At 39.1% G+C, this 26,337-nt stretch overlaps 1 protein-coding gene across 6 annotated transcripts in view; it reads right to left on the bottom strand.

The window, feature by feature from the left end:
• Positions 1 to 26,337, bottom strand: part of dlgap1a (discs, large (Drosophila) homolog-associated protein 1a) — a 139,616-nt gene that overhangs the window by 88,754 nt on the left and 24,525 nt on the right. The window contains exon 1 of one of the 6 annotated variants that reach the window (XR_008962963.1): positions 19,324 to 19,345. The exons of the other annotated variants lie outside the window; for them this stretch is intronic. The gene's annotated coding sequence lies outside the window, so the exon portion shown is untranslated. Of the gene's footprint in view, positions 1 to 19,323; positions 19,346 to 26,337 lie in introns of those variants that run through there. 6 annotated transcript variants of the gene reach the window in all.

Below are 26,337 nucleotides of genomic sequence, written 5' to 3' on the forward strand. Positions count from 1 at the left end.
AAATGACTGGACTAGACTAAACACTTACTAGGACTGGTGTTTACACAGCACACAGGAACACAGTGAACATGGAGTACATAGCAAGGACACCACGCACAATGAACGAGCAACCAGACAATGAAACAAGAGGGCATTAAATAGGGAACACAAACGAAGGATAATTAACAAAGGCAGGTGGGGAACATTAGACACGGGAGGAGAGCAATACATGAGACGAGAGGGGCGGGGCCAATGACAGGACACGAGAAAACACATGAGAACTAAAAACAAACAACTCATGGTCTTCTCACATAAAACCCAAGGGCTCTGCCCCGATCCCGCCACACGACTAGAATTTCATAAACAAGACGGTGGGACCGTGACAGAGCCCCCCCCTTAATGAACACCTCCAGGTGTTCATCAAGGGGTTGACTAACAAGACCTGACAGACTGGACCAAAGACAAAAACCAGACAAACATGGTGAACAAGACAAGGGGCAGACAAGACAACAAGACTAAGGGATTGGGGTGACTTAATAAAAATAACAAACATGGGAGGGGGGGTGGGGCAAAACAAGAGTTCATGGGGGGTAAACCAAAAGGATTGGGGAAACAAGTCTTCTCACATAAAACCCAAGGGCTCTGCCCCGATCCCGCCACACGGCTAGAATTTCATAAACAAGACGGTGGGACCGTGACACACGTCCTCCTGAGACGCCACATCTTTAAAAGACCAAAACACTGCTACATTAATAACGAAAGTAATTCCCGCGGCTCATAATGTTTTACGTCTTAAAGCGATTTGATCGGTCAGTCCAAGAAACTTAATGTTATTTACAACGTTATAATCAGCAATGCATTGCACAGCCACAGGCAATCGGTTTGTGCACGCGATAGGTCGTGTTCTAAAACGCGTTTTGTGCCCTTGAAAGTAGGCTAACTGTAGGAAGGGTACACCACGTGAATGGTTGTCTCAGATAAGGGGAAACGGTGTTGTTTTTATTACTGCATTCATTATGAATAACGGCTATATTTACGAAAACAGCTGTTCATCTCCCCCAGAACTCGCACTATACAAAGGATCTGCCCTATAAGTGCGTGGGGCGCAAGAATGCGATCGGAATTCACCCGAAGATGTGATAATAGCGTTCAGTTTCTTGCACAGACCAATTGACTCGCTTTATAAGACGAGAATTTAACGTCACAAGGGGCAGGGATTACTTTTGTGTTGAATGTATTTGCGTTTTTACTTTTATTGATTTAACTTTAATTCATTCAACCAAATATCTTCATAAATATCCTCTTGAAAAAACAATGCCACCCACATCTCGATGTACTGGAGGACTGTGGGTGAGTAAATTAGTAGCAATTTTTGGGTAAAGTAACGCATTAAGGAATATAAAATACAATTAAAAAGACAATATCCTTTTCAATTTAATATCATGAAAAAGGCACAAATACTGGATGCAATATTTGTGTGCATGTCTTAATCATGGCCTATAAGTAACAGCAACAAAAACAGTATAAAAGGAACAAAACGCAATAAATAACAGAAAAACAAAATAACAGAAGAAATGAGAATATGGTAAAAAACTGGCCCGCATCCTATTTATACTTTTGGAATCTGGCCCTCAAAGAAAAGTAGTTGAAGACCCTTGTAGTAGAGCATACATTACGCCAAGCCTTAGCACTAATAACATCTCATAGTCTATTCCTTGTTAATATGGCATTGTCGAATAATCCAAGTATTTTAAAGCTGTTGTTTTGTTAACTGTATGTATGTCATTAAATTAATATAGGCCTATGGATTACTGTTTAAACATACATACATGATCCACACAGTGTGTTACACTGCCTGCATAGTCATTACCTAATTCTATAAAATGAAATGTTGAAAATAACCTGCAATTGTATAGTTACTGAGTTACTGCAAATTACATCTGTAACATGATGTCTTGTAATAATTTTTAAAAGGTAAGGACAAGAATACTTCAGGCACCAACCTGCAATGTATGACTGAACATCCTGGACTGGAGTCCAATTGCCTGAGTGTCTACGTATACACTGCAGAACATAAATAATATTCAGAGCTGACTATGGCCCACTCAGAAGGAGAACGGAGTAGGAGTGAGTAACTTTAAAATTAACATATGTTTAACAGTATGTAACCTTACTGTTATGCCACATCATCAAACTTTCCATAGAACAAATTAACTTTAAGAAATATTAATTGTATGTTCAAGGACATATAAACAATGCACATTAATACACATGCAAAGATGATTGTTGATGTCAATACAAATATGAGGTTTATGTTGACATTATTGCAGTTAAGTACACAACTCTTTTCCAGGCTTTTCAGGTATTTGGCCTATCGCAGTTTTGTCAGCTGGTGCTGGGGATATCTCGGCAGACATGTGCGTGTGGTCATTCCTGCATGTGTTGTCCAGCGGATTTGCCAGGAGTTTCCTGATGCTGATGGGAACTACGTTGGCTTCCGGCCACCACTGGATTGAACCTAGACACATGTCAGGCAACCAGCTCCTCTTTTGACGGCTTGTCACACTGCGCAGACAGGTCTTCTGGAATGGGACATTTTCTGAGTTCCTCAACAAAGACTTCAGGGTTGTCAAACACTTCCATGAATAGCAGTGTCATGAGGTCACTGATGTATCCTGGCATGGAAAGTTTGTGGTTTAAACGTTTTTGTTACCCTTGTTATATTTTTACACTTGTGTAAGTACTGTTACATTTTCATTTCTGTACCATTGAAATTTCTTTATATATTTTATAACATTCATAGAACAACTTTTTACTTTTATAACTGCAAAACAAATATATACAGTATAATAAAGTGGACATATGTGGACATACCAAAAGTGGGCTCCGTTTTCTTGGGCTTGACTATTGGTTGCCCCTTCTTTGATTTTGGGTACATCACGTAGTACACAGGTCGTTGCCTGTTCATGATCTGCATTTTCATTGTAATGCATTCCCGCTATATAGAGTCTAGAAAGATCAATAGTAAAAGAAAACAACTGTCAAGTGTATGTTATTCACATTGGACAATAATTATTCTTCTGTATAGTTTGTTTTACTGACAAGTGAAATATAAACTATTACCTGCATAATATTGTGGTGGCTCAGCTTTCCCACATCTTTGAGAAGTCTTTTGTTCAGCAGCATTTTCTTCTACTTTGTAATGTACCATGGTTCCTGTGATAAAACACATTTTGATAGGTTACAAATAAGTACAGTACTACTGTAACAGACACTATAATCACGTTGCTATACTACAATCCAACTGATATTGACAGTATATTTCGGGCATTACTATACAACACTGTAAGTACTGTTCTACAGTACATTCACGACATAATCAACTCCTGTACAACTTTCAGCAGCTACATGTATTGCAAACTATACGTGAACAGTAGGTGTGTGTGGGGTGGTGAGAGAGCAAACTTGAAATGTTTTTTTAGATAAACAACGGGACACCTCTGGTTGTAAACAAATCAAACGCATGTAAATGCATCATTACATAATCCCAAAGAGACTGTACATCCGCAGTATGTGTTATTCATACTTACAAACATTTATGGAATTTACTGTAAAGCTCATATTGGGCATGTATCGCTTGTGAAAGCTCACGTAAAAGATTACAACACAATTGAAATCCTGTGCCGTACCAGTATACATTGGTAAGACTTTAAAAAGCCATAATTTCATATACATTATAATATCATAGAAAGTAACGCTTTGTATTTTCTATTTTAAAACTCTGAAATGGCTAACTGCTATCATGACAGCGGTCCAAATGATCCTGTTGTTTACATTACATGCACGGAGACGCCGATTGCTAACAAAACAGAGATATTTCACAAAGTACTTACCGGCTGTGGTTCAGACTCCAAAACGGTCACTTTTATCGTTGGCACTGCTCCGTCATTCAGTTGCAAGTGACTTGAAAATCCAGAGTAAAACTGGTACTTGTTTGAGAAACAATCGTCTTCGAAATGACAAAAAAAAAAAAACATTTTCGCAACTCCGTTTCTGTCTGTGAAAAACAAACTGCATCCACTGTTGTCTTACCTCCGGGTTCTTAGGAAAGCTAAACAATTTTAAACGATTTCTTTCCCTCACAGTCAAAAACACACTTCCTTTGTTCCATTGCAGATTCTTGGTATAATATAAATTGAAAAATCCTTCACAGCAGCACTGGCCACATCTCCTACACGAGTGAAACACGGTTATGGTTCGCCCGTAGGAGTTCTCTTCGCTGTTGCTGGGTGATGATGTATGGGCTCGCTATTTCTCTTGCTGGGTTACGCGTAGGCGTTCCTTTGCCGGGAGAATGATCCACTAAGGGACTAAGAAAAGTTGTTACGTAACGATTTTTCATGTTCGAAATTTTTTTTTCGAAACCTGTACGAGTGGGAGTGTATCAAGTGGGAGTGTATCAAGCACAGAAATATGTCCAACTCATTTTTTGACAAGTTGACCATGTTAAGCATGAGAAGACCTCACGTTTAACATTGTAAAGAAGTCAGAATGCATGACACACCGTTGCACCACCCCTTTAAGTGTAAAATCTAGCAATAGCAAAAACTTGCTCTATTTAAAACCGATAAGAAAACATCGCTTATATGAAGACTTTGTCATCTGTGAAAGAGTCTGGATACTCCACTGACATGTGTAAAGAGACACAGCCCACGACCTCTCCTGTGGGAAGTGGTCTGTGATTTCAGGATCAATGGGTCTCTCAGATAAAACTGCGTGAGGAAGAAAACACAGGCCTCTTATGGAAAGCAGTCACTGGGGCATTTTACGAGGGTTCTGTGCTCGGCAGAACCGTGTCATTCATCCTTCACATGAAACTCACATTCGCCTCTACACATGAGACCCACAGACTCGCATAAAAAAATCCAAAATAACAGCAAACATTGAAGACTTACGTATATAGTTTTAAATACCTTCCTCGGAGGAGATTTATACCAGATGCATCTCAGCTGCATGCAATTTCTCATTCTGTTGAACCATGAGATCCGTTTCCTAAAATATTAATTTCTCGTGTGTCTTTATGCAGTGAGAGGGAAAAAGTTACCACAAGCAGAGAGGAAAGTGATATGATGAAAATATGACAAACTGGTATTACACCTAGTACCATGGTGATAAGTTATGTGGACACAGTACCATGAATACCAAGGGTTATGGTGGTGATGGTACTTGCATCCCTAGTGAACTGGAGTACCCTTTAAAAATGATTTTATAAACCACTGGTGATAGAGTCCAGACATCCGAAAAATATCAGTCTATATAGTACACAAGTTTTCTATTTAAAGGACCATTGTGTGATTTTTAGTGGAATTTAGCTGTGAGGTTGCGAATTGCAACTAACGGCTCACTCCACCCTTTCCCCTTCCTTTCGAAGTACTACAGAGGCTGACACAGAACTAAGATGTCGTCATGTTTTCACTTCTTTCCCGAATGAGATAACATATCTCATTGTCCGTTGGTCTCATGTCCGTTCAGGGCTACTGTAGAAACAACATGGGAACAACATGCAAGCAGACCCGAGGTGTATGTAGTTCCATCCACATTCAAACAGGCCCAGGTCACGTCCCTACTTAAGAAACCCACATTGGACTCCTCTACTACCGACAGTTACAGACCTGTCTCTCTCCTCCCATTTATTGCAAAAACACTTGAAAGGGCAGTTTTCAACCAGGTGTCTTCCTACCTATCCCTGAACAAACTACTGGATGACAAACAGTCTGGCTTCAAAACAAACCACTCCACTGAGACTGCACTGCTATCGATCACAGAAGCACTGCGGCTAGCCAAGGCAGAATCTAAATCCTCGGTCCTGATTCTGCTAGACCTATCTGCAGCGTTTGACACTGTCAATCACCAGATACTGCTAGCAACCCTGTCATCTCTAGGAATCTCAGGCTCTCCTCTCCGCTGGTTCAAATTCTACCTCTCTGGCAGATCCTTCAGGGTGTCATGGAGGAGCTCGCTGTCCACTGCTCACCACATGATCACTGGGGTCCCTCAGGGATCTGTGCTTGGACCGCTGCTTTTTTCCATCTACACGACATCCTTGGGACCCATCATACGGGCACACGGCTTCTCATATTACTGTTATGTTGACGACACCCAGATCTACATCTCGTTTCACCCAGACGATACCACTGTAGCAGCTCGCATTACAGCCTGCCTAGAAGACATCTCAGCTTGGATGAAAGAGCATCACCTCCAGCTGAACCCTGCCAAGACGGAACTACTTGTGTTTCCGGCACACCCCATGGTGCAACACGATCTCACCATCCAACTTGGCAATACCACAATCACTCCTTCCAAAACAGCCAGGAACCTCTGAGTCATATTTGATAAACAGCTGTCCTTCAATGATCACATTGCAAAGACATGCCGATATGCCTTAATCAACATTAGAAAGGTTAGACCCTATCTCACTGAGCATGCAGCACAACTCCTTGTCCAGGCCCTGGTAATCTCAAGGTTGGACTACTGCAATGCTCTCCTTGTTGGTCTTCCTGCAAAGGCTATCAAACCACTCCCGCTGGCTCAGAACGCAGCAGCACGCCTCGTCTTCCAACAGCCCAAAAGGGCTCATGTGACACCCCTTTTCATCTCTCTCCACTGGCTACCGGTTTAAGCCTGTATCAGATTCAAGTCACTAATGCTTGCCTATAGGACTATCACTGGATCTGCACCGGAATACTTTCACACCCTCCTACACTTCTACACCCCATCAAGAACCCTGCATTCAGCAAACGAGTGGCGTCTTGTATTGCCTTTTCATAAGGGCAGTAAATCGCTTTCCCGCTCATTCTCCTTCACAACTCCTTCCTGGTGGAACATTCTTGCTAACTCGGTCAGATCAACCACATCTCTCACAACATTCAAAAAACGACTTAAAACCCATCTCTTCTGTGAATACTTGACAGACAAATGAAAAAAAAACTAACCCTCTCTCTTTCTCTCAACAGGTATTGGTCTAACTTTTGTTGAAATTAGTAACTTTTTATTAGCACCTATTGTATTATTGCTCCTGTATGACATATCGTTTATTGCTCCCTGAACTCTTTGTAAGTCGCTTTGGATAAAAGCGTCTGCTAAATGACTAAATGTAAATGTAGATAGAAATAGCTCATTCTTAAGAAAAACATAACACTTCATTATGTAGTAAGGTCTTTATACACCTCTGAACACATAGTTATGTATATGATATTGCATTTCTGTCAATAGATCCTCCAAAAAATTTACACACTGGGCATTTAATATGAGAGATACTGTATATCCATGTTTTATACATGTGACAAAAAACATGTTTTTAAGAGACGAGACTTTATAGGAATTCTGTGAATTAAAATGCACAAACCAGAACCAATAATACCCAACAAAAAGAGAAGGTGTTGCTGTTCAAAGAACATAAAATAGTTATTTAATAATTCTCATGTTTCCATTTATGAGGAATATGGAACATTATAGATGGCACAATTCTAAAAGCCACACTAACCTGACTATGGAAAATGGTGCTTTAAAAATAAAAAACTACTTTCAATTCTTTAAGAGAGACCTTGCATTGGCATTTAAACCCCCAAATATTGACATCTAGGCCTGTTTTCACAGACAAGACTTAGCTTAAGCCAAGACTATGCATTAGTTAAATTATGAGTCACTTTAAAAAAAACATTACTGGTGTGTATCTTGAGACAAACCAATGGCACTGACATATTTTAAGATAAGTTATTTTCAGTAAAGACATCTTAAACGTCTTAAACCTTTGTCTATGAAACCGGCCTCTAAGCTGAATGGTGAAAATACTGACAACACTGAAAACCATGTTGCTATTTACAACAATACCTTTTATAAGCGTGCCTGTGACAGCTGACCTATTGATACACTTTATTGAAGTATGCTTGGCTATGCTGCGGACACATAAATAACTGCCGAGACTTAATGAGATCTGTTCTCCAGCAGTTAGACATGAGTAAAAAAGTGCACCGTCCCCCGGCAGTGCGCTCCGCTTGGCCAGAGTGGGCGTGTAGACTGGCACCTCGCTGACGCCAGCCTTCCAGCACATCATCACTGCTGGCGCACACAGCTCTCACACCTTCCTCTACAGCCTCTGCATTAGATATTATTTTAGATGAAGGCCAGTCCGTGGCGTATTGACAGACACGTAAATCAAACAATTTAACTGCTATCTAATGTACCGTGATGGGATTTCAGCCATCAGTGATTTTTCTGTCGAAGCTTGAAAGTGAAAATGCAATGTGACGCAAACCAGTCTTGAGCTTCTAAGTTTAGCATGTCACTTTAACCACTAAATAAAACAAATACTTGTTTTGCTTAAAGTGTCATCATAGCTTGGCCTGTCTCCCTAATTAGAAACCACGTGACCATAGAAGCAACATGACCCGTTGTCGACCCCCCTAGACGCTATCTCTGAAGCCCGAAAGGCTATACATCAGCCTAAAGCGAGAGCTCCCGAAAAAATGGCAACGCATAATGACATATACACAAACATCTCTTTAATTACATAAAAGCCCACGTCAACACACACGGCTGTCTTTCTATTTAAAGATCTCCAATGACCCAGAGCCTGTGTAATAATGAGGGTACGTCAAGCTTAAATCCTACGGCAGCACGCCCGCTGAGCTTTTCCTCTGACCCCACAAGACCTCCTCCACACCTCTGGACGCCCGAGTGAGTCACACAAGGCCAGTGCACGAGCGTGCGAGCCCGAAGCAAAACAAATCTGTCATTCTATTTCGAGCAATTACACTCTGTCATAACGATGAATAAGAAAACAGCGGGAAGTCGTGGAGTTTTTCTATAGACTTCCGTTTAATGATTCACGTACCCTGTAGCCTCATCTGATGTAACTGTTCTTAATGCAACAACACTGATTGTGCCAGACCACACTGACTTCGCTTCAACGGCACAACTCTTGCTAATACCATCATTGCATGCTGGATGCTTTTCAAGTTTTTAATTGAAAATGCTAGGGCTGGGCGATATTGACCAAAATTCATATCTCTGTATTTTTTTGATGAAAGGCTATATCCGATATGTATATCAATATTTTCTACAAAGTGGAATAAATGTTTACTAGCAAGTCAAAGCCTCATGCGAGATGTCACAATCACCTTTATTAAAATGGCTTGTGAAAAGAAATTCAATGACAGGGTTTTTTTCCCTATTTGAAAACATACAGCTGCACACCACTTGCTTAAAACATGTAAATTGTAACCAAAGATTATAATAACAGGGTTTTTCCTGGCTCAAAATGAGGCGGAGGTGGTGCCATCCTGATCTTGTACACACACACACGTAGGCCTACCATACCTTTAAGTGGCTTAACCAAAGTGACTTTGAGTTTGACATATTAAAAGTTCTAACAAAATTAGATAAAAATGACAATTATTAAGTTTTATACCACGGGGCTGTTGAATGCTTCATTCTGATTGGCTGACGAACGTTCGACGGGTGTGCATTATTTTTCAGTTAAACGCACACCTATGAAGGTGTTCCAGGTCTGCTGACCGCATTACAGTCCCATATCACTTCGCCAAGTTTAGCCTACTGTCCGCCAGTGAATATGTATCTAACAACAGACAAAGTGACTGGCAAATTCCATTGTCTGAGAAGAAATAACTATTAATATTTATGGACAGCATGAACATTTGAACAACAATGGCGAGAGCACTGTACAGGACTGTTCAGATGAAAAACTAAAGCATGTATCAAAGGTAACGGCAAACTACATGACACAATCAGCGGGTTAAAGATAAAACACGAAGCACAAAAATAACAACAACAACAACATGTTAAATTTGTCTGTGGAATGGGTAAACGGGACTTAAAACACACAGCAGGAAGCTTTCTATACCACTGAGAGAACCGCAGCTGACGCAGAACCTCCATGACACTTTTTCTCTTAATACTTTTCTTATACGACAGGGGTGTTAAATACGACGAAAACAAATCAAATATAGATACTTGTCTTTTCACTCTCAGTGAAGCAAACGCGTGTGCACGTGCACTGTCTGTCTTCCTCTCGCTCTCGGAAAACTGCATATGAGCTCAAGCAACGCCTTCAGATGAGATGCGTAAGAAATTAGTCCTACCAGCAAGTGCATTCCGGGACAAATACCATACAAATGTCTTGAGATAAAACATCGTAACAACGTCTTGTGGTATCGGAACAACGTCTTGTGGTGTTGTGACCGTGGTATAAGCGGAATAATTGACTCCGGTCCATTCAATTATCGAAAGTTAATGCACACCCGAGGTGTAACGGCCACTCCGCTTCGCGTCGTGGCCGCATTACCACCTCGGGGTGTGCATTAACTTTCGATAATTGAACGGCCCGTCGTCAATTATTCCTTACATATAAAACATTACTTTTATTCAACCAAACAGAAATGTTTTTTTTATCAAATAAAGCATTTTTATCATTTTCAACTAACTTTTCAGCCCACAATAGCCAACTGAATTAACCAGTCTTTCAAAATGAGCAAAGCTCATTCACATCTTGCATTCTCTGTGGTTCATTTTAAATGATTCAATGATCACTTATATTCGCTAGTGACTGAAAAGTTCAATAGTTTAAATGAATCGGTTCAAATGAGTCATTCGTGTGCGAGTCGTTCTAAATGCAATGTGCGTTCATACTGGCAAATTTGCGGTGTTGTTCAGTATACGCCGATTCAACGATCCAACTGCACAGCTAAAGACATTACAATGATGTACGTCATGTTAATTTAAGAAATTTTAAGAAATTAAACGTACTTGGATGCAAAACAAACAGCCGTGAAACACAGGCTGGCTCTTGTTCTGCATCTCTTTTTAACGCCTCAGTGTGCGGATAACGAAACAGCGCCTCCACTGTGGCGTAATGTCGCAACTGCAGTTACAAATGACAGTCTGTTAAATGCACGCAGCATTTCTTGTGAAGACTCACAACATAATTTTGGCGAGAGCCTGAGGCGGCACGACATTTGACACGACAATTTCTCTATGCAGGAAAAACCCTGCATACAGCTGCACACCACTTGTTTAAAACATGTAAATTGCGGGTTCCGTCCAGTTCTCGCGCAGAGCGAGAGTGCTCTGCTCACTCTGCGCATGGGTAGTGCGCATGTCAGACACCACAGAGCCGCTTCAAGTTGAACACACCCCATATCGATATTAACGATACTGTCTATTCCCGCACCGCGTTGAAAAAATATATCGATATATCTTAAAAATCGATATATCGCCCAGCCTGTCAGGTTGTTTTGTTACCCTGTTGATCCGTCCACTGTTTCGCAAAGCAATTTGATGCTACATCACAGTCGTAATATCTGTGGTGGCAACTAAGGCGGCAAATGTCTTTTGCGATGTAAAATCAGTTTTATCATTTGAACAATATGAACATACTTCCACATCCCCTAACCCCACAGATATAAAATGTTTTGTTTGAGTGTGTTCACGTTTCCTTGAAATAAATTCCACTTAGTTTTATATTTTGTTGTATAATTCAAATGCATTCACATGTTGTTTATGCAAGTAATAGCTCACCCAAAAATGAAAATTCTGTTATCATTTCAAACCTGTATGTCTTTCTTTCTTCTGCAGAACACAAAAGAAGATATTTCGGTAAAACTTTAGGGTAACACTTTCGTATAGGGACCAATTCTCACTATTAACTAGTAGTTTATTAGCATGCCTATTATTAGCATATTGGATGTTAATTATTACTTATAAAGCACATATTCTGCATGACCATATTCTACATCCCTAATCCTACCCAATACTTAAACCTAACAATTACTTTACTAACAATTAATAAGTGACAAATTTGGAGTTATTGAGGCAAAAGTCATAGTTAATGGTTTGTTAATAGCGAGAATTGTACCTTAAAATAAAGTGTGACCAACTTTAGTATAGGGACCATTTTTCACTTGTTGGTTATTAGCATGCATATTATTAGAATATTGTCTGTTTATTAGTATTTATAAAGCACATATTCTGCATGACCATATTCTACATCCCTAATCCTAATCCCTAAACCTAACAACTACCTTACTAACTATTAATAAATACCAGATTAGGCGTTTACTGAGGCAAAAGTGGTAGTTAATGGTTTGTTAATAGCGAGAATTGGACCTTAAAATAAAGCGTAACTGACATTTCAATAAAAGTTGGTAACCAAACAGTGCCAGCACCCATTCACTTCTATTGTACAGACACAGTGCCGGCACCCATTCACTTCTATTGTACGGACACAAAACCAATGCGACTGAATGGGTGAAGGTTAACAATTATCTTCTTTTGTGTTCTGTGGAAGAAAATCATACACGGGGCTCCAGACTGCACCTAAAACTGTCGCATTTGCGACCAAAAATATTAATTTGCTAGTGAAATTTTTGCGGAGGACCACGCAAATTTGCTCATTTTTAAAGTGTTTCCAACAGAAGCACCCCATTTTTTTAAAAACGCCAGGCTAGCGAGAGAGAGAGCTGTGCAGGTCTCAAGGAAGGTGCACTTCCCGACCTCAAGAGGTGCTCTAGCGGCAGACGCGACCGACTCCCAGTCCCATGCCGGATCAATGCCCGGTTCGAGGTCCCCTAGTAGCAGTAGCTGTGCGAGTGACTGTGCGAGTGACACAAGCAGTTTCCCGCACGCTCAGCACCAGCTCTCTGCTCTCCATTTATTCCACTCACCAGAGGGGACATATACTTGATCTTGTGCTGACTCATGGCTTTTCTCTGTACGATCTTGAGGTTTTGGACAATGGGTTTTCTGACCATAAATCTGTCTTGTTTTCTGTTACCTGGGTTTGTAATACACCTAATGTCACTCAACGTACCCGTCACTCTCAATTAATTACCTCTACCACTAGCGAAGCTTTCTCATTAGCTTTTTGTGATGCTATTAAATCAGTAGATGTCAGTCAATGTGACTTGGATGCAGAGGAGTTCCTGTTCAGGCTTAATTCCACATGTGTGGATGTCTTGGATTCAGTTGCTCCTGTAAAATCCTCAAAACTTAAACCTAGATTTGAGCCCTGGATTGATGACAACATACGCTCTCTGAGGCAGATCTGTGGGAGAGCGGAGCGTAAGTGGAAAAAGGATCGGCTCCAAATTTCCTTTGAAATTTTAAGAGATTCATTATTGAAATTTCAGAAGGCAGTCAGAGCAGCAAAATCCAAGTACTTCACGGCAATTATTGACAAGAGTTTTTGACAAAAACTCTTTTTACTATTTTTAACTCTGTTGTAAATACAATGGTTTGTGAGCACCCAGATGTGTCAAATACTTTGTGTGATGATTTTCTTAGATTTTTATAAATAAGGTCAGTGATATCAGGCTGGGGATATCTCCACCTGCTTCGGACCCTTCTATTTCTCCAGTCTGTTCTGTTGATTTCAGCCAGTTTGAACCTATTTCTTTTATACATCTTGTAGGCACTACAACCTTCAAGAAATAGTGTGTCAGTTAAAGCCATCTGGCTCCTCCATTGATGCTATTCCACCTTTTTTTCCTGAAACAAGTCTTTGATGCAGTGGTCCCTATCCTGTGACCATGATAAATCGATGTTTTGAGACTAGTACTGTACCCTATGTGTTAAAACATGCTATAGTATATCCCTTGCTCAAGAGGCCGAACCTAGATCCTTCTGTTCTTTGGTCTATAAGCCAATTATAGACCAATTTCTAAACTGTCTTTTATTACAAAGATATTAGAAAAAGTAGTCCTGCAACAACTACAACATTTTTTAGATGAAAATAAGATCTTTGAAGTCTTTCAATCAGGCTTTAGAAAACACCACTCGACGGAGACTGCTCTTCTGAAGGTTTTAAATGATATTCTACTAACTGGTGATGCTGGGGATCATGCTGTGCTTGTGCTTGTGCTCCTAGACTTGAGCGCTGATTTCGACACTGTGGTCCACGCTGTTCTGCTTGCTCGCTTGGAGCACTGTGTAGGCATAAAAGGTAGTGCTCTTGAATTGTTTAAATCTTATTTCTCTAATCGTAGCTTTGGAGTTAATATTGGTGAACACTCATCTGAGGTAGCTTCTTTGTCATGTGGTGTTCCCCAGGGATCCATTTTGGCTCCTATTCTTTTTTCATTGTATATGCTCCCATTGGGTTCTATATTTAGGAAGCATGGCCTGTCTTTCCATTGCTATGCAGATGATACTCAAATCTATCTGCCCCTTAAAACAGAGTTCTAATGGTCTAGAAGCACTTATGTCATGCCTGTCTGATGTGAAAGCCTGGTTGTCTTTAAATTTTCTTAATTTCAATGAGAGTAAAATTGAAATAATTGTGTTTGCTCCGTCGGATTCTCGTAGTACACCGAAAGTAAATCTCAGCGATTTAACATCTTCTGTGAAGCCTTGGGTAAAAAATCTGGGTTTTATTTTTGATGATGGCTTACAATTCGACAGACAGATTAATACAGTGGCTAATTCCTGCTTTTTTCAGCTTTGACTTCTAGCGAAAGTAAAACCAATCCTGTCTAATAAAAATTTTGAAAAATTAATTCATGCTTTTATCGCTTCTAGATTAGACTACTGCAACTCGCTGTATTTTGGGATTGTTCATTCAGCCCTATCCCATCTGCAGATAGTTCAAAATGCTTTTAACAAGTACCAAAAAACGAGATCATATTACACCAGTTTTACGTTCTCTGCACTGGTTGCCTGTGCGCTATTGAGTTAATTTTTAAATTCTTCTCTTAGTGTTTAAATCATTAAACGGTTTGGCCCCTGCCTATCTATCAGATCTATTGATTGAACATCGGCCCCTCTTGTCTCTTCGGTCGTCCAACCAGAGATTATTATGCATCCCAAAGTCGAAGTTGAAATGCAGGGGTGACCGCGCTTTCTCAGTTTCTGCACCTAGACTGTGGAATGCTCTGCCCCTCTGTATTAGATCTGCATCTTCAATATCTGTTTTTAAATCCATGTTGAAAACTTACCTTTTGATCTGGCGTTTTATCATTGACTACTTTTATTGTATCGTTTTCTTTTAGTAATTATTTTGTATTGTCTTATTTGAACTGTTTTTATTGTGCAGCATGGTTGTGTTTAATAGTGCTATATAAATAAAATTGACATTGACATTGACACACTCTGCGTTCCAATGCTATGGGAAGCACGGAATAAGCGCTCGCAGATCTCCGCAGAAAACTGTGGAATTTCGTGGATGTTAGCACTTGTTATTGACAAGTAGACACACACAATGTGAGCGTGTTAGTAGAATGCGCTGTTTGCTGTGACTGATTTTAATGAGCCTGAGGACGAACAATGTGATATTTGAGATGTTTAAAATGAAACTAATCGCGGAGAAGTTCAGAGAATGTATTTGTTATAAGACACCGCTGTATCATTTCAAATCCGTTCACAGCAAGAATGAACGACAGCCGAATTCTCTTGTTAAGTTTTATTTTAAGTTATCTTTACGTTGTGTTGTGAACATGCGGAAAAGTGTCATTTTTACAAACTAAAATCAACATAACAATTTAACAAGCCCTTTCTTAATAATAAATAAAATATATGTAGCCTACTTTTTCTTACAGTATAATATATAAATATGGTCTTGACATGCACCTTTTCTGTTGGTTCAAATGAATTCAGAGGAATTTGGTCTGGTGTATTAAGAGTTTAGTCAGTTAGACTATTTGAACACATTTACACATATTTATATTTGTGTACAAATGTAAACACATTTAAAACTATTCTGTGGAATTCTGCAATGTTTCCCAAATTTTAGGGTGGAATTAACAAAATGTCTGCAGATTCCGTATGACCCTGCTTATGAGGGAAAACAACTTGAAAGAATAACTTTATGTGAGCAAAACCTATGAGAGGGAAGATTTACACACAACAGGATAACTAAAAGTATGTTATTAAAAACATGTAAGTTCATGTTATGGCTCTTAAAAAAATAATTTGGCGCCTGCTTTTTCCCTTATGGGAGCCAATGGCTCATTAACTGATTTTTTTGTCGGGAGCCCTGCATACAGGTTTAAAATGACATTCGGGTGAGTAAATTATGACTGAAGGTTTATGTTTTGGTGAATTGTCATTTTGCTTTGTATTGCAAGAGTTCACACTTGTACTATTTGTCATGAATAACACCACTGTCGAGTTTTTACATAAGAATAAGTGGCAAGTGGTGTAAAATAAGACAGATCTAAAAACAGTCTGATGACTGAAAAACAGATGAACTTATACTGGTATCTGTCAAAGTGCCAATTATAAACGGACTGGCAGTTGTTTTCTGTAAGCAACTAAGGGGAAATAAAATAGTGCACCAGCAGGAGGGACACCCTCAATTTGCGATTCTTATATTTGTTGCCCTGGGTGAGAGTCAGCATGTTTTACTTGCCAAATCCTTACTGTAACTCTTATCTGGGCTCCACAGTAAAATAAACATGAATGCTGGAGCTTACAGAATGGTCTACACAGACTCAAATTCTTGGTACTTTGCCTCTCCAAATAAATTTTGGCAGGAGTCTCTCTAGAGAACCTTACAGAACTAATAAAAGTGTCTTAAACAAACGTTTAGTGAAACATTCATTTTAATACGACTCTTGTGGCTAATTGATGAGATAAAAAATATCTCAATATCTTTTTTATTTCTTTAACAGTTTTAAATACTCCAAAAGAATAAAGTTATATGGCAACAATAAGGCCTCTTAAGTAAGTCTTCAGTGATTCCTCAATTACCTGAGGGACGCAGAGCCTTCCTTCAGACTCAGAATATCTAAATATTTGTGTTTAAGACTTCCATGAATCCCGTAAATTGAGTTAATGATTAAATCAACCACAGTACAGTATGTTTATAGTCTGCTGTTATAGTGATGGACAAAGTGGAGAACAAGTGGTCACAGAGTTCATGGAAGATGAGATCTATTCTTGAAAAACGTATGTGTAAAGGAGCACAACTAGAATTTACTATATATTAAACCTTCCATTTGTCTTTCAAGTCTCATTCAGCCATCACAAACTTTGAGGCCCTCGTACACTCTTAAAAATAAAGGTGTTTAGAACCAAAAGGTTCTTCTATGGCATCGAAGAACCTTTTGAAGCACTGTTTTTTAAGTGTGTAAGATAATGGAATAAGAGGTCCATTACAAAACTAAAAATGCCTCTTATTCAACTTATTTTTGGCATAAATGCTAGATAACACATCGTCTATGGCAAATCCGGCCACTGCAGTGGCAATATCTGAACTTTTTCTACTCTCAATTCTAAGGCTGTGCAAAAATATCGATACATGTAACTATCGCAATTTTTTTCCAATAGTGTATCTAGGGATGCACGATACCATTTTTTAAAGACCAAGTACGAGTACCAATACTTTTTTTCTGGTACTCGCCGATACCGATACCTATAACCGATGCCTGTATAATGTACAATTATGTTAATAAACCAGTATCTTACTGGTACATTTTTTTTTGTTTTGTTTTTAGGTCCACTTAAATTTAAGTACTATTTTTAAATTAAGTTCAATTTTTTTATGATAAGTTGCACACTTTTACTAGCACATTTACTTCAGTTTGCTAAAGTAAACAATATACTCTGTGGTTGAATTATAAAAAAATTCAAGGGGGGTGGTGTGGTAAAATGTGAGTGTATTATAACTTGTTCATGTTAACCGGACTTTTATTTTGACAGATAGCCGCAAATGGTGTTTGTTATGTGTTGTGTCCTCGTGCAGTGAAACGCTGGCTCTGAAAGCTTCACAAGCACAATGCGTTCAGGTTTAATTAGTACACGCAACCGCACCACTCTTTCACACACAGTCACGCAAAACAAGCAGAATACATATTTAAACAGTATCTGAATATTTCGTTAGCTGTTACGTTAGCTGTTAGCGGTTCAGCGCTAATTTCTTGTTAGGAAAAATACATTTGCCAGATTCCGTGTCGTACAGCAAATTCTGTTTTATGCCTGGATTCCTCTATTCCATCCGCGTTTTCTGCGTTGCGGAAATCATAGGGCTCTATGTATGTCACGTGAGGTATCGGTCTTTGGTATCGGTGTGTCATTACGAGTACGAGTACATGAGCTTGGTATCAGTATCGGTGCATCCCTAAGTGTATCGATAGTGATAACTCTACTATCGATACTTTTTTTTTTAAATCATGGCATATACATATGGCCAAAAGTAAGTGGAAGCGAGCATGGTGAAAAATATAAGAACGCTTCGAGCTCTCAGAGCTGATGTGTGGGTGTGCTTTGTTTTTCAAAATAAGTCATGGAGTAATGAGTTGTATATGTATGCTGTTTGTAAGCTTCGCAAGTCATGACCCACCAAGTTACCTGGCTACTGCAGTGTATTAGACAAAAAGTTTATTCCAAAAAGTAAGTTTGTGCTTTCATTGATGTGACACCAGCGCATTTACAGCATGGATGAACCAGAGGTTTCATACTGCCCATGTTCATTGTTTTAACTGTAATGCACCACAACAGCCAAGTGACTTGCGTGACCCACCTTATTCCCCTGTGCTACCCACTTGAGGGGCGCAATCCACAGTTTGAGAACCCAAACCTCTGATCTAAAGGTCCATGCATCGCACATCATGGCCACTCTGTCTTTACACTTATCCTTACAGAAAACCCCAGGTGGTGCACAGCATGTTGTATTTCTAGCTCTACTTTTTACATTTTCTATTTAATGTATTGCAATATATCGCAAATGTGTATCGTATCGGAAACTAGCAATATATTGTANCACCAGCGCATTTACAGCATGGATGAACCAGAGGTTTCATACTGCCCATGTTCATTGTTTTAACTGTAATGCACCACAACAGCCAAGTGACTTGCGTGACCCACCTTATTCCCCTGTGCTACCCACTTGAGGGGCGCAATCCACAGTTTGAGAACCCAAACCTCTGATCTAAAGGTCCATGCATCGCACATCATGGCCACTCTGTCTTTACACTTATCCTTACAGAAAACCCCAGGTGGTGCACAGCATGTTGTATTTCTAGCTCTACTTTTTACATTTTCTATTTAATGTATTGCAATATATCGCAAATGTGTATCGTATCGGAAACTAGCAATATATTGTACCGTGACCCATCTATCGTGATATGTATCGTATCGAGAGGCACTTGCCAATACACAGCCCTACTCAATTCACTGTACAGTATTTTTAGGTTTATTTATCCTATACTTAAGTTTCTTTCATTGTTTTGAAAATACTGCAAATGCACAATATAGGAATAGGGAGGCAGTTTGGAACAGAGGTGTAGTTCTGTTTGGACTGCTGAAAGGATAATTGGTGTTAACCTGCCCAACCTTCAGGACTTGTACAACTCCAGAGTGAAGAAACGGGGCTGGTAACATCATCGCAGACCCCTCTTACCCCGGCCACAACCTGTTTGCACTTCTCCCCACAGGCAGACGTTACAGATCTCTGCCCATCAGAACATCTAGGCATAAAAAACATTTTTCCACAATGCCATCACCAGCTTTTAAACAGCTAACACAGAATTAACACACGTTTTATTATCTAATACCTGTCTTTTTCTCTGCATTTCATTTCTTTACTCCTAATCACCACCTCTAAGTAATATGTAAATACATATGCATCTTTTTTATTTATACAGCTGTATATACTGTAAATGTACAAATCTGTACATAGATCTTCCAATTGTACACAACATTATTATTATTATTTTATTTTTTCTCTTTTTCTTTTCCGTAGTACTACCTATTTTTTACTTACTTGTTGTTCTTCCTGTTCTCATGTCATGTGAATATGTTATTTATGTACCAAGAGCTTATAAAAACACAACAAATTCCTTGTGTGCTTGCACACACTTGGCCAATAAAGCAAATATTGATTCTGATTCTGAATGGAGTAAATTTACTGGAAGCCACCCCACTTTAGCAATCTGATCTCAGGAGAAATAAATGCAGATGTTGAGCATTTTTCAGTCTCTCTTATCATCCGTGTATTAGTATTGCAGCCTCTCTCCAGTTATTTGACTTTTTTTCAGTTATTGCTGATAGCATAATTTTGATCAAGCAGATTTTAAAGGGGCACAATGACTTGCATGGTCAAAGCACCTTACTATTACAAATCAACAATTTACTGCAGAAATGCCGAAAATGTCCAACTAAGAGAGAACACAAATACCGGGACCAATCCACTCCAATCCTCTCTCCAAGTGCACCATTTCCCAGCAATGAAGCAAAGAGTTGCAGCATTCAGTTTGACCTTTTTACACACAGCCCACAAATGTCACCCTTGCTTTGATATTCCACTGCACAGACATGTGACATCTGCTGAAAGCCTTACATGCATGCATGGAGTCCACATCTAAATGCTATCTTATGCTTTACTGTACTGAAAGATAAACATGGCAGTCAAAGTTATAAAGTAGAGCTACAGCTGTATTCGCTTTTGACATTTTAGACACACGGGTTGATTATTAAAAATAAAAAGATGTGTTCTGACTTATGTGGTTCTGAGAAAGATAAGGAAAATCTCCAATGATTGATTAAAAATGATTGTTTTATCTCCTGGGAGAGATGAACCCTGAATAGGATATATTTAATCCCGGTGTGGCCTAGATTGTGAATAAAAGATGCGGGAATATGACATGTGTACACGGCCCAAGCAAACGCATCTAAGCTTTTGTCAAGCAAGACACACTTTCAACAAATGCATGTTAAACAGAACATAATAAGGCTGAACTATTTAACACAGATTATGTACGTATCTAATTGTTAAACATTCTTTTATTTAGACTTCACTGTAAATATCATGACGGCCAAACCCACCTTATGAAAAGTAAAGATATTGTGAAATTTCTCTGAAGTATTGCGCATCTGCTGTACTGACAATAAAATTACCCATCATCCCTCAGTAGGCCTGGATGTGATGTGATTAGAGGCTTGAGGGATCCCCTGCTAGGTCTGTCTCAATGCTTCTTCCCCTCTTCTCATTCCTATAGTCTATAGTAGGGCTGTAGTCAAGTCCACCGTTGTCGAGTCCAAGACAAGTCCAAGTCCAAAGAGGTTCGAGTCCAAGTCAAGACCGAGTCCAATTGAGACAGTCAAGACAGAGACAGAAAAAAAAACATGACTACAAGACCACATACTTAACTATTGAGAATTTTTGTGATGCAAGAGACAGCATATCTTCTATTTTCATTATTGGTAATGATCAAAAGACAATTTTATTTTACCTTAAAATAAGGTAATTTTATTTACTTTAGGTATAGCACTAAAGTCACAAAGCCGAAGTGCAACTTCACATTTCTTTTATTGAAGTGTAACAATCCTATTCTGCCAATAGAAAATGTAACAAATAACCAGCAAACACTTGAATATGTTCCCATTCTTGAACTTATGACTTAGTGTCCCCCAAAGTAACCAAACCCCCCCACACTTTTTTAAGGAACTTTTTAACACCTTTGTGTGCGTGCGTGTGTGTGTGTGCGCCTGCCCGTGCCCGCGCGTTCGATAGAGGAGCTGCCAGAAAGAGCATAGGCCCCACGGCTTGTTTAAAAGCACGTTTCGGTGCCCATACTTAAATAACATGTTCATATCGAAATGACAATAAAAATATGATCAATCTTATCTTGAAGCCCTACTTTCTAAACTCATAACTACTTTCTAAAAATAATCAAATGCAATGATATCTCTGAAACATGGCATTAACTTACCTCTCTTTGCAGGTTTCTTACAAAATTGGATGTTGTCCCACAGGTTTCGGAGAAAGTTTTGTTGCAAAAAGTTTCCTTTTAAGCACACTGTCGATAAATTCTTTATGGTTTGTAAAACCAAATGTTATTATGCCGCTGCTCGCTGACATCGTGCCTGATGAATGATTGATGCTGTTCAGTTCGCGCCACGGACGAATCATTCATTTGAACCGGTTCATTCTTTTAAGTGAACCGGTCGAACCAGTTCACCTGAATTGTTCGCGTGTAGCGTCTCCCGCAAACACTTAATATTACCCCAAAATTAATTCAGTTCTTCACTTTCTGGCGTGCATGACAGTCCCGAGGACTTGAACCAATATACCGGAGTTATTTAGTTACAACAACAGCACACACTGAACTGAACTGCTGTGTGAAGAGAGAACTTATGAACACGCGCGGCTCTCGTTCTAGAGTCGAGAGTCGGCAACAGTTTTCGGATCACAAGAAGCATGCTCTATCAATGTTTTGTTTTGAAGGAGAAAAAAAAAAAATATATATATATATCTGAACTCGGTCGAGAGCAATGACCAAGTCCGAGACAAGTCCGAGTGCAAATACCAACGAGTCCAAGACAAGTCCGAGATCATAAAAAAAGTCTCGAGTCCGGACTCGAGTACTACAGCACTAGTCTATAGTCTCTGTTCTGGAAAATCTCAGAAGATCTGCTGAGAATAAATGATCCCTGGGATCGAACCCATGACCTGCATTTCTAACGCTCTACCAACTGAGCCATAGGAACACCAAGAGGAGATAGGGAGAGTTTTTAGCACATACAGTCTCTCCCTTTTTCCTTCTTTTCCATTTCCTCCTCTCAGCTATTGTTGTCACACCATCCTTCTCTTTCTCTACGCGAGGACTCCCCCACCCCATGATGCCTCTCTGTCTGCAGTGGCCCAGTTAGCGCTAGATTATTCCACTTACATCATCGCATTTCTCTACATCTCCAACTGTCTTTTGTGTCCCCCAGCTACTCTTGATCTGAGCGCGCACATTTAAGCCTCTTGGATCTGCCCAAGTGGCTTGCCACAGTGCTCTTATACCACAACTGTATTTGTTTAAGTCTGAGGTGCCACGCAGGGTCCAAATATAAATTTGGTCTCACCCCAGCTTCACCACCTCATTCACTAAAATGGTTTGTAATGGAATGGTGATACCAGGTTTCCATTCCATGAGGTTTTATATGTATTATATATAAACTTTTTTTTATTCACCTTGTTATTTTAACTGGATTCGGAAGAAAGATCTTTTGTAAAAAATGATGTGGTTTCGTACCAGATTCACAGCCTTATTGACATTTATAAAAATTTTACTGCTTCAATGCCTTCTTTAAATGTGAAACGAGTAATAGAAATTTGCATTAAGTTCAGGTGCTCTTTTCTAATGCTTTGAACCTTCAGAATGATACGTTTAGTTGTTAAAAAATATTTTTAGGTTGCACAAAATTATGGCAGCCCACGTGTATCTTTGGCTTTCTAACATCAGAACTGTAAAGATTTAGTAATTCAATACACTCATTTTGGACATTAAAATTAATGACAATTTTGTCATCATTTACTAAACCTCTTGTTATTTCAAACCTGTATGACTTTCTTTCTTCAGTAGAACACAAAACAAGATATTATGAAGAGTGTTGTTAACCGGCACCCATTCACTTGCATTGGTTTGTGTCCATACATAGAAATGAATTGGTGCCTGTGCTGTTTGGTTTATCAAAATACAGTATCTTCTTTTGTGTTCTGCGAAAGAAAGAATGTCATACGGGTTTGAAATGACAAGAGGGTAAGTGATGACAGTATACATTTTTGGGTGAACTATCACGTTAAAGTGACAATATTTTTTCAAAATGTTCAAATACTCTAATGTTCTTTCTTCGTGCATACAAATGTTTTTTTTTGTCATTTTAGTAGTGCTGCTGTGGCCTTCTGCGCATCCACTGTACTTCGACGAACAACCTCACACCGATCCATCTACAAAGCTTAGCATTATAACACTTCTAGGTTCAATGATAAGAAGCACACATGCATTTGTGAGTCAAGGACGAGGAGAATCGGCCAGTCATGACAGCAGTCAATTACTCTGTTGACATTTAAAATGAAGAAGGGGGTTTTATTATTTCCATTATTCTCCCCCTAAGGATGCCAGAAACCTCTGCCGTGGGGGCGTACATCCCTCAGAATACCCTTCTTAAACAAAAGCTGGCTTTTCTGCACGCCTCAGAACACACAGAACCTCTGTAATCATTTTGTGAGAAATTTCACAGCGTTTCATAAAAATGCCTGCATCTTTCTCATCATTTAAGTGACAGAGTGAGATCTATAATGATAGGGAGGCACAGCTGGCATCCCAAGATTATGCCAATAGATAAGCCACCATGGCAACATCTGTTTTTAAATGATTAATGATTGCAGGAGTACTGAAGACATAGAGCTGCACATTGATGCTGCAAAGAAAGCAGTTCTATTAAATTTCATTTTAGTGTCAATTTATAGATTTAACAAAGGAAATGTATTCAGATACAAAAGAACATAGTGTTTTTCATAGCCAAATTTTCCATCACATTTAACAATTACATTTTGGACTGAAGACATTTATTTTCTCTCTCACCAGATTCAAAGTCAACAGATCAGCTGAGCAATTTTGCTGAGGTAACCTCCAAGGAGCGATGCACATGTTAAAATATTGAAGATGTGTCTTCAGATATTCAGTATATTCAGATATGTCAGGTGTGTCTTTACACACCTGACATAATTAAGTCTTTAACACTAATATAAATCATTAGGCTTGATGGTTATGAGTAAAGGCAAGGCCCATTTTCTCTAATGTGGAAGTATCCATAATGATATGGAGTACCACCAGGCAATTGCATGGGGAGAATTTTGGTTCCAACAGGAATGAAAAAAGTGGTCATGAGGCTGTTAAAGCAGATATTTATTGACTCAAATCCATATAACAAGCATTTGTGAAAAGGTCCTTTTACAATCCTAATACCAATATATCAGTAAGGTCAATCAATACAGGAAACTATTATGTTCTTTAAAATGTAGTCTGGAGAAAATAAATGGAGAATAGATTGGCCGGCTAACCTGCAATTTTACACAGATTCACCTAATGTTCTGAAACTCATATTAAAACTGCTTCTGTATGCATATGTATGAATCTTTGATTAATTAAAATAAATCTTATATGTATGTCCAGTAGAACAATAAACAATTAAATAAAAAATATTTTTACATAAACACGGGTAGTGAAAACAGCCAATCACATTCTTCTCCAGTCTTGCATGAATGCAATTGGCTTGCGCCTGCACTAGGTTATATGCATATTGCGTCCTGATTGGCAGATGCCTGAGTTGGCGCTTGAAAAGTTGAGCAATTTCTTCTGCCATGATCAACGGCAGTGACGCGTCCCCGACGGACCCACAATGCAGTTCGGCAACGCATGACGTCACCCATTCCAAGTAAATGAGAAGCGTTAACCCTGACGCCCCGTGTAAATGCACCGATAGAAGCCAAGGAGAAATCCAAATGACTTTAGACAGTATATCACATGGAATATGCGTTTCGAAGGTTTTCCGTGCATGGTGAAACAGTGACGCAATTCTGAATTACTGACGTTGTATTTGCATTGTCAAAGTAAGAGCAACCATTAATCCCCTCTCCCTGCTGTGACCATCTGGTGGGATGGCCCAACTCTTTGCCTCTCCTGCTTGGAGTGTCCTACCTGCTGAAGTAACAGGTTTAGCTGGCTGCAAGCCGGCAAACATTCATCCATACACATTGTATCTTTACTGATATGGTAAAAACACTAAATGACAGTAGCTGTAGCTTATAAACCTGTTCATTCTCAAAACATGAGAGATTCTCTCACAGGCAAATGAGGTTATTCCAAAATCAAAAGCCTTAGGAAACTGATAAGCAAACCACCAAAGGAGCAAAATAATAATAGAATACAACAAATACCCATATAGGTACACTGTTTAGATTGAATCAACAGGCTGCATCGATGACTATGTATTGTATCAGGAACACTTACTGGTTTGAAGGAGGGTGTACTTTAAATTCTAGACCTCATCTGTGATGTATCTTCTTTTTTATTCTCTAAAATGAATGTCCTGAATATATTAATCCTACCAGACATTCAATCCTACCAGAAACTCAATGTTTCTAGACACCAAATCTAAAAACACTGAGATTAGATACACTAATAAAAGGACTTTTCTGTTTGTTTTACCAGTTTAACAAGGAAGCCCAGTTTCAAATCAAATCCTTTTATTGTCACTCAACCATATACACAAGTGCAACAGTAGGTGAAAAACTTGGGTGCAGTTCCGACCAACATGGCAGTATGACAGATACAGTATGTAGATTACAACAAAGAATTACAATTCTTACAGTAGACATTTCTTGTACACATTTACACAGTAAACATGTCTGTACAAGTGTTAGCAACAAATGTACACAATGTGCATAGTGTACACATAATAATGACACATAATTTACATATAAATTTGAGAAGAGCTGATGTATAAACAGTGTCAGAACTCTATGGCTTATTAAAGCATGCATGTGTGTGTGCGGCGAGTATAAAGGGGACTTGT

The sequence above is a fragment of the Triplophysa rosa genome, linkage group LG5, assembly GCF_024868665.1.
Source record: "Triplophysa rosa linkage group LG5, Trosa_1v2, whole genome shotgun sequence".
Classification (NCBI taxonomy): domain Eukaryota; kingdom Metazoa; phylum Chordata; class Actinopteri; order Cypriniformes; family Nemacheilidae; genus Triplophysa; species Triplophysa rosa.